A 10,000-nucleotide genomic window follows, 5' to 3' on the forward strand; every position below is an offset into this window, starting at 1 on the left:
ATGAGCCTTTGAACTGTATTCTTCACAGAGATATAGCTCGGACAGACAGATAGTGTCACTCCCAGCAAAGGCTGACGAGTTGTGTAATTTCACAGCCTTCATGATTCCACGCGTTATCCGGACGGCTAACCGGATCCGGAGTATAAACCACGTGTTCGCTGTTATAGGAGTTGGCAAGGGTATCAGGTCTCTATATTGCAGAAGATCCATGACAAGAACACTCAAAAGTTAATTGCACAGATCCAAACTGAAATGTTTTCTCATCACTTATAATAATCTATTGTAAAAGGAAAGAGTATTTTGAAGACATTGTTACTCGTTTTCACCCAAAAAGATAAAAAGATAAACCATATTAAACATTTCTGCTCCTTGCGATCCCTTACACTAAAAGAGCTTTCAAACTCAAGGCGAAGGGCTATAGTCTTAATTTAAAAAGTTGCCCCATGAATAAATAATATGAGAAAACATTTTCAATAACAGACAGAAATGACACGTTTAAAAACGACAGCACAAAAAGAAGGGTACTAAACACGCCATAGTTAATCTAAGTCAGCCAGTGTTATCCAACTCTTTAAAATTTAGGAGAAAACCAACGAGGAAATGTTCATTGTTCAGTCTTGATTCCTGCACTAAGATATACTTGAATTTCTATTTTCTGCCCAGTTTAGTGTTAGCCGCTCTCCTTCAAAAAGATCCTTCGGTTTCCAGTAGTTTATTTAATTGGCAATTGAGGCCTAATTGGTCTGAAGAGTTAACTTGTCATGTGTGTGTACAAGTATGTGCCCGAACACGCCGATACGTAAGTCAGTCTTCATGACCGTTAGCTTTCCATCCTTTTCCTAAATACGCAATTATGAAACTCAAGATTCGGACACAGACGACTATTGCAATATCTACTGTCAAATCACTAAGACCATACAGTGAACCTATGAAATTTACAACGCTTAATCGCAATGAAAATCGGAAGCAGTCTGGTATAGGCGAGAGTTGGTTACAATTATGCCCAAGAGTCACTGAATTTAATATTTTAATAACAGTTATCATACTTCAAAGATTCGGGAACGACTTCCTTAACATTTATGCGTTTCATTCTTATGTAAATATGGCCGTGTCGAGTTTTATCTTTTTCCCGCATGGATATTCGTCAATAGACTATTTGTATTTTTCAAAATAAACGTACACACACACACACACACACACATGTATATATACATATATAAAGAGAGAGAGAGAGAGAGAGAGAGAGAGAGAGAGAGAGAGAGAGAGAGAGAGAGAGAGATAATATCAATTATTTTCATAGCTGGACTCGTTTAGCAGGGTACGAGATTTAAATTAAATTAAATGAGTTCATTTCGTGTGCATTTTCTTAAATTCCAACTTCTCTCTCTCTCTCTCTCTCTCTCTCTCTCTCTCTCTCTCTCTCTCTCTCTCTCTCTCTCTCTCTCTCTCTCTCTCTCTCTCTCTCTCTCTCATACACAAACACACACATAAACACTCAAAGTAAATCTATTCATACAAAGACTCGAAAGATAAACACATTAAAGAAGGGTAAACTGATCAATCACACAAACTAAATACAAAACCTATTGGAGTTTATTTAATGATCTGCAAATAATGAAATTAACACACGACAATAATCAATAAATTCGTGAAACTTTAATGCGTATAAAAGCTATTTTTCACTAAAGGACCACGCACGAAAGAGGTCCTGGCATCACAGAATAAAAGCATATACGGCTACTTTCACTGGAAGAATAACGAAATAGGAAAAACTTTGTATTTTATTTTTATCAGTCTACAATGACGGAAATTAAAAAAAAACAAAAACAAAAAACAATGATTCCAATCACAGGACCCCGCAAGTTATGTGTGAGAAGAAGTACGAGAAATAGAGGTAAAAAATTATATTAAGCTTTCTTCTATTTAACTCTCTATATTACATTAATATAAGCGCTTGCTATATCAGCTAGAGACGAGTTCTAAAAAACTAGAGAATGCATCAGAAATGCACTTCCACTTTTCCACTTATCCTTCCCATAATATAGTGAATGCACAAATATATATGATGTTCTTTAGCGGAACTTGTAGCATATAGTGAAAATTCACATATATATGTTATTCTTTGCTGAAACTTTTATTACACTCATTCAAGCAGTTAATTGTAATTCTGAAGAAAAAACACATCACGTAAACTCCAAAAGTATGAAAGTAATGAAAAATAAAAAGATTACACTTTTGAAAGCCCAACCGAATTAAAATCCAAAGTTAAAAACTCCCAAAAAGAATAGGGGATGTATGTGGGCTCATAAAGTTAAATGTTAAAAATGAAGCCACACGTTTAAAAAAGTTGCTAATTACGTCCATCGAGACAATAAATATTCTCATATTTCTAAGTTTTCCCATAATCATTATTTATTTACCCAACAAGGCTAATACCAAAAAAGTTAATATTTATGGAATTTCACTTCATAAACAACGATATTTCTTCTTCTAAGGTATGTGTCATAATCGCGACATTCTGAATCAATTGCAATTCTATTTTTATTGATCATATTGCAATGTTTAAAATATAGTCCCAAAAATATAAATACAGCATCATAAACAGGAGTAAAGTATCAAAATTTAAGAAGTAATAAAAATGAAAATATACATTTCGTAACGATATGAAAATTACCGGGGAACTTACAATGCAATACGACAAAACTCCAGTCTGTAAAAACAAAAACAAAAAAGAAAAAAAGCAGAAAAATATACATACAGAGTCTATGAGTTTAAACGTAAGTAAAATGTTTTGCAATAAAAAAGTAATTTACCTTTGATGTGATGCAGTCACAAAGGAACAAACAAAGCATGTACCGAATTTGTTGGTTTTCCAACAGTCATGTGTTAGAATATAAAATTACAAAGCTATAAAACTAAAAAGACCCTCTCCCAAGTATACTGCACTCTTCACGTCTATTTTCCCCATGCTTTACTAAAGCTCAATCCTATTTAACCCTCTCTACAAAAAAATGTGTAGGCATACTAACTTACACACACACATCTATATATATGAAATATATAATGTGTTTTTTGTATGGTGATTTACCGTTGCATGGAACCAGTGGTTATTCAGCAGCGGGACCAACGGCTTCACGTGACTTTCGAACCACGTCGAGAGTGAACTTCTATCACCAGATATATATATATATCATATATATAATATATATATATATATATATATATATATATTATATGTGTGTGTGTGTGTGTGTGTGTGTGTATAACCTACTGGTCCCTTTTTACCTCAATGAAATAATTCTGTCGTCCATGGCAGGATTCGAACCATCATCTAGAGTAACAGAATGAGGTAACGTTGCCGACCTGACCATGAGAAGGAAGAATTCGAGAAGGTATGAGGCCATTGTAGTTATTACATGATATATCATAATACATATATATACTATATAATATATATTGTATATATATATATCTATATATAGTGTGTGTGTGTGTGTGTGTGTGTGTTTGTGTGTGTGTGTGCTTAAAATAACAAATTTTCTAAGTATTCTCTCGTCTTCTAAACCATAAAAAAGCGCAAACAATAAATCCAGTTATCCATAAGCAGTGTCCGTATGAAACCAATTCAACAGGAACATTTTCAGTTCATGCTTTTCTTGAAAAAAATTAAAGAAGAACCAGATGACTTAAAAACTGTAAAGTTAATTACACTGGTTATTCTATATAAGAAGTGTTTCTAGATTATTTTACCACGAAATAAAAATACATCCTTTCCCGAGAGATTTCAGTTTTATTCAATTTTACAAACTTTCTGCTCAGTCATTAGGATACTTTTTTTTTCAATCGCGACGCGTTAGGAAAAAAAAGGCTCTATTCAGCTATTCCCTTAAACTTTTATTTCCCCAGTGACTTCACAGAATGAAATAAAAATTGAAGTTTTTATCTCTTCACATGTTGTAAAGTTCTCTACTATAATCAACCATTCGACAAATGGAAGACCAATTAAAATTCGATGTCACTGAAACTGCAGAACAAAGAAAGCCTAAATTCTTTCGCATTTAAATGAAGTTTTCTGTCGGATCGTTTGGAACTGAATAAATGGGAAAACAGACGCTGCGAAATGACCAGAAACTTACAATGTCATCATGAAACTTGCATAAAGCATGTTAACCAATCTTTCGTATAAGTTTTCACTTTGTTTTGTTTTTTTGTATGTATGGTGTTTTTACGTTGCATGGAACCAGTGGTTATTCAGCAACGGGACCAATGGCTTTACGTGACTTCCGAACCACGTCGAGAGTGAACTTCTATCAGCAGAAATACGCATCTCTCACACCCCAATGGAATGTCCGAGAATATAAGTTTTCACTGACGCTCTAATCCGAACAAAATTAGGACATGGCATTCATAATTCATGACATTAAAATTATAGCAATATCAGAAGTTGACAGCACAGCAGTCCTAACTATCATAACGGTAAGTTTACAAAAGAACTTGACAACTCACGTACTCCTCTACTGCTGATTAGTCTCTTTTCGCAGGATAATGATCGCCATCGGGATCTTAAGAAGTGGCACATGCGCGGCCTTCCAAAATGATGACGTCAAAATCATTTGCTCTGGGAGACGTTCCCAAAACGTTTCGTGAAAATTCTTGGCTCAAGGCCAACCTCCAAAAAATTCATGGAAATCTTTAAAATATTTCATAAAAATACTTGGTTCAAGCTAGACATTTAAAAGAGTTGATAAAAATGCTTAGCTCAAGCAGACTTTCTTTTTATAAGAACCCTTGACTTATGGTCAACGTTCCTAAAAAAGTTGCATGAACCCCACAAAAGTTGCAAGAACATTATGACTCCTAACCAAACTTGGGAGTGGTTAATAGAATTTCGTGGCTCCTGGCTGGCTTTCCCAAGTCATTTCATGGAAAGGAAATTCTTGATTTCTGGCTGACTCTCTGATAAAAGTTTCATGTAAGTCTTTGGTACGGAATTCCCCCTTCAAAGCGTTAACTTAAATTGTGCTGCGATTCACACATCCAAATTTCAATAACCATCAAAACTTGCTGACCTAAAGAGAGCTGGGAAAAAGGTTCCACGAGTGCTTGTGTAATACACCCCTGTCACCTAGATTTTCTAAACTCCTAGAAACGCTAGTTTTCGGTAACAAAATTAATCAAAACCGAAAAATAACATTTTACTTTCGCGATAATTTTTCTTTACATTTAATCCATTACATCCAGTAAACCGGTTAAAAGACCCAGACGAAGACGAGTTAAAGGTAATGACTCCACCGCGGTTGAGCGATCCACGGCCACCAGAATTTTAACAAAGGCCCATCTCGGGTAAAATATTAGAAAAAAAACATTGAGATGAAAATCTTAGCGTAGTCATGCTAACTAAACTACAAAAAATAAATAAATAACAAATACCGGTTAGCATTGGCGATAACGCTGATGTCAAGTAACCAGGCCTCTCATTTTCATGAAGTGCACAAAGTAGAATTACTGACAGAACCCAAGCATACGAGTAGGACATTGAGCCTGATGAATAAAAATCAAGCATTTGCTTATAGCAAAACCTTGTAAGAAAAGCAAAAGCTTGAGTAGTAAAAGGTAGCAGAAGCTTAGGCAAAAAGCGATTGCTTAAAGTCTTATGAATAAAAATCGTCAGCGTTTGCTACCTTATGCTAAATGGATTCCGAGCTTTTGCTTAGAGACCCACCCACATGCTACTCATTTGTTTTAGACATTCCTAACCGGTATACGGATAAACGCAGAAGCTCATTTGAGTTTTCTGGTTAATTCGGCTTAGATTACCAGTCGTTTCAGGCAGAATGAGTTTAATTTGAATGAAATATGGAACAAGACCATTATAAATCATTCTTGAAATAGATGACTCTTGGCTATCCTTAACTCCGAATCAATTTTTTTTTTCTTTAAATTCACAAGATGTTATCTTTTCCCCCTTCGTATACATACTACTAGTGGATGTGAATACTTACTATACGTAATTTTAAAACAGCAGATGCGCCGACTAATTATGTGATACCAAAAGTTCTAATATTACTGTGCAATTACTATATCGGCAATAGGAAATGGTAGGAGTGTTGTGGTACTTGTAGTAGTAGTTAAGGACTGTTGCAGTTGCAGTTCTTTTATCTGCTGCTTAGGTAGAGTTTCTTATTAACATAGATAAAGTGCTATATATATATATTATATATATATATATATATATATATATATTATATATATATATATATGTGTGTGTGTGTGTGTGTGTGTGTGTGTGTGTTTCGTGCATACAACATACATAATATATATATATATATATAATATATATATATATGTACATATTATATATATATAGTATAGTGTGTATATATATAAATACATGTATTATATAGGTATACATAAAGACATATATTATACAATAATATACATGTATAAGTGTATATATATATGTATATATATACTATTAAATTTATATATATATATGTATATAAATATATACATATATGTTTACATACAATTGAAACACAATTATATAACACCATACACCAATTTTGATGAGTTTTCCTTTAACAAATTTAAAGAAAATTAGCCATCATGTGAGGTTCACTGGAGCTTCAAGCACCTCCTGAGCTGCCTTAAACTTTTGTAAGCTATTGCTTCGAAGCGTAAGCAATTACTAGGTTTTATTCATAGGAAATGAAGCAATTGCTGATCATTTCTAAGCATTTGCTTGAACTTAAGTTTCAGCTGTAAGCATTTGCTGCTAGCAAAAGCATTTGCTTTGTTTTATTCATTGGAAGTAAAGCAAATGCTGTACAATCCAAGCAAAAGCATTTGCTTCGTTTTATTCACTGGAAGTGAAGCAAATGCTGTACAATCCAAGCAAAAGCATTTGCTCAACGTTCTATTCATCAGGGATTATTCCCAATCATGTACGGTCCTGCACCATGTAAGAGCTCTCAGTACACTAATTTCTTAGATCTGGATCACCACGTCTTATCTATATCCCACTTTGACCAAAATGGGCTCTGTCTAAGGGCCACATGACCAACTTGAAAAAAAGAAAAATTAGTGTTGCACCTATTTTTAGTCAATGTTCAAAGGACAATTAATTTCCTAAATATGATCTATGCAGTGGTTCCTGGGCAAATTATATTTATGGGATTTGGAAACTGATACAACGATTAACGCTGTTATCAGCGATCTGCACCTGAAATTATCACAATAACCACAAAGATTTACATTAAACTATGTTCCACAGAAATTCATACAGACAAATTCTCCGAAAAGAGAATTAAAATACAACAAAATATTCAAATAACTCTTCTTGTAAGTTCCAAAGCGTAAATTCTGGGTGGGGTTATGTTTTCAATGTCTATTTCTCACTTGTTGTTTAGTGTTAAAACTGAACCTATTTTCTTCAGTTGCTGAAATATAATGTGCCATGAACCATTCTTGCTTCTATCAGGTTCTCAATAAAAAAAAAGACCAGAACTGGAGTGACCAGGGAGCCCAAAGACAAAACAAGGAGGAGAGCAAAATAAAACAGAATACCTTAAAACTAATTTACTAAACCTGTTTCCTGTTCACCGCAATATGCACATTTACAGACGAGTTTAGGGTTTAGCTAAAACAAATAAAAATGAACATTGCATTAAAGAAAACAAAAATAACCAGCACATTACAGTAACATAAAACAAAAGCAGTAGTTAACAACTCAAAATAATTAAGCATGTCAAACAAACTACCACGGCTATACACTTGCCCAACATCACAAACTAATGTGATGACACCCAGAGCTATGCAATGTTCAAAACAATATTAAATCATGTCAGATTAATGTGAAAATACCTAGAGCCTTTCAGTTGCTAAAAAAACTGTCACCATCAAATTACCTGGGCCATACACTTGCCAATAAAAAATGACAAAAATACCCGAATCCAGCAGTATAAACATCAATAAATTTAATATGTAACAACGTAAAAATAAGCAATGGCCTAAACATTCAATCTCGGCTGACAACAAATGAATCCCCCACGAATTTAAGACTGCATCACGACCACAAGTGCGTCAACCAGACGAACGTCACAACAGTCTTACTGCTGATATATAGGAACTCTCACTGATGACAATGTTTCAGCCACCATCCATCCTTAAGAGAATTCGAACTCGAACTGGTAGCAGACACTGCTACTCCCAACAATAACTCCAAACTGATGAAGAAACGCCTGATGGGTGATGTTCTCATCCTCGACCAGCAGTGGCCAACAGGTAACCAATAACTGCCGCTGTCGAGATCTGGACAGACGTCGCCTGAGAGAGAGAGAGAGAGAGAGAGAGAGGGTAACAATCTAACAAGCCACACCATGCTGTTAAATTTTCAAAGAATAAAACTACAGTAAAATCTGACACCTCGCCACAGTTGCTCCCCAAGACTGCCCGAGAGCCTCCCAGCCACAACAGATCCGATCCTGGCCAGGTCGCAGATTTGTCATGAACAACTTTGTTCTAAAAAAGATTTGTCATGAATCACTGTGTTCTTCATGTTATTAAAAAAAACTGGCATGACCAGGGAGCCCAAAGACAAAACAAGGAGGACAGAGCAAGATAGATATACCAACAGAATACCTTAAAAAAACTTTATTAGCCCAATTTCATGTACAAAGCAATTTACATATTTACAGGAGCGTTGCGGGTTCAGCTAAAAATAGTAAAAACGAACAATATTGCATTAAAAAAATTAACAAAACAGCATTACAGTAACCTAACACAAAAGCAGTAGTTAACCAAAGAACATAATTAAGCCGTCAAACAAATTACCTGGGCCATACACTTGCCCGACATCACAAACTATTGTGAAAACACCTAGAGCCATACATTTGCTCAAGACTAATATTAGGCAATGCCAAACAAATTAAATGTGAAAACACCCAGAGCCGTACAGTTGCTCAAAATAAATACAGGTAATTATCCAATAACCTGGGCCATATTAGTAGTCAACAAATAGTGACATGAAAAATACCAGAATCCAGCAGTATAAACAATCAATAAATGACTTACGCAACATCCGTAAAAATGAGCAGTAGCCTAAACACTCAATCTCATCTGATAAAGAATGAGTCCCTTCAAAAACTCTTAAGAATGCATATAACCACAAATGCACCAACCAGAAGGAACGTCACAACAGTCTTACTGCTGTCAGATAGAGAACTTCACTGATGACCATATTTCAGCCACCACCCATCCATCCTCAGAGGACTCAAACTGGTAACAGACATTGCTACTCCGAGCAAATACTCCAACCTGCTAAAGAGCCAACTGGTGTTCTCATCCTCGACCAGCAGTAGACAACAGGTGACCAATACCTGCTGCTGTCGAGATCTGGACCGGCTGTAGTGCTGAACCCAACTGCTTCAGAAAAGAAGTGGGTGGCAAACGTCGCCTCGCTTTAATAAACAAAAACCACAGGAGGTAAGGTGAAACAATCTAACTAGTCACACCATTTTCAAATAATGCAACTACAGTAAAACCTTACATGAAGAAATTGAGGATTCCCTAGCGGCGAACAAGTATGAATCTTGCAACTCTGACTCCACAAATATTTGTTTCATTTCAAATCCTACGTTTTTTCCTTATTATGCAGTAGAATCTTTACCAGGTATTAAATTGCATTACTTTCAATCTTTAATTAGCAATATAATACAAAATTGTTTTTTCATAAAAGAATCTACAAATGTGGGAAACCGCGAATAATTTACCAAGAGATTTTTATATTATTATAAATCATTTGAGTGATAGTATATCCCTGTTAGTCTTGTGCCCATAGGCTACCAGGACTACATTCGAGGGAATCACTAAAACAACTACCAGAGTAAAATTTCAGCCTATTCATCTTCAAAGAAATTCAAACGCCGTACCATATGCTCCAAAATGTCTGGTATGAAAGACATCTACAAATCACTATTTTAGTATTAATTATTTTGTTATA

General features: G+C 35.0%; 1 protein-coding gene across 3 annotated transcripts in view; it reads right to left on the reverse strand.

The window, feature by feature from the left end:
- Positions 1–10,000, reverse strand: part of LOC135196257 (tripartite motif-containing protein 3-like) — an 879,736-nt gene that overhangs the window by 604,620 nt on the left and 265,116 nt on the right. The window lies entirely within an intron of this gene.

Source organism: Macrobrachium nipponense, chromosome 17 (genome assembly GCF_015104395.2).
Source record: "Macrobrachium nipponense isolate FS-2020 chromosome 17, ASM1510439v2, whole genome shotgun sequence".
Taxonomy (NCBI): Eukaryota; Metazoa; Arthropoda; class Malacostraca; order Decapoda; family Palaemonidae; genus Macrobrachium; species Macrobrachium nipponense.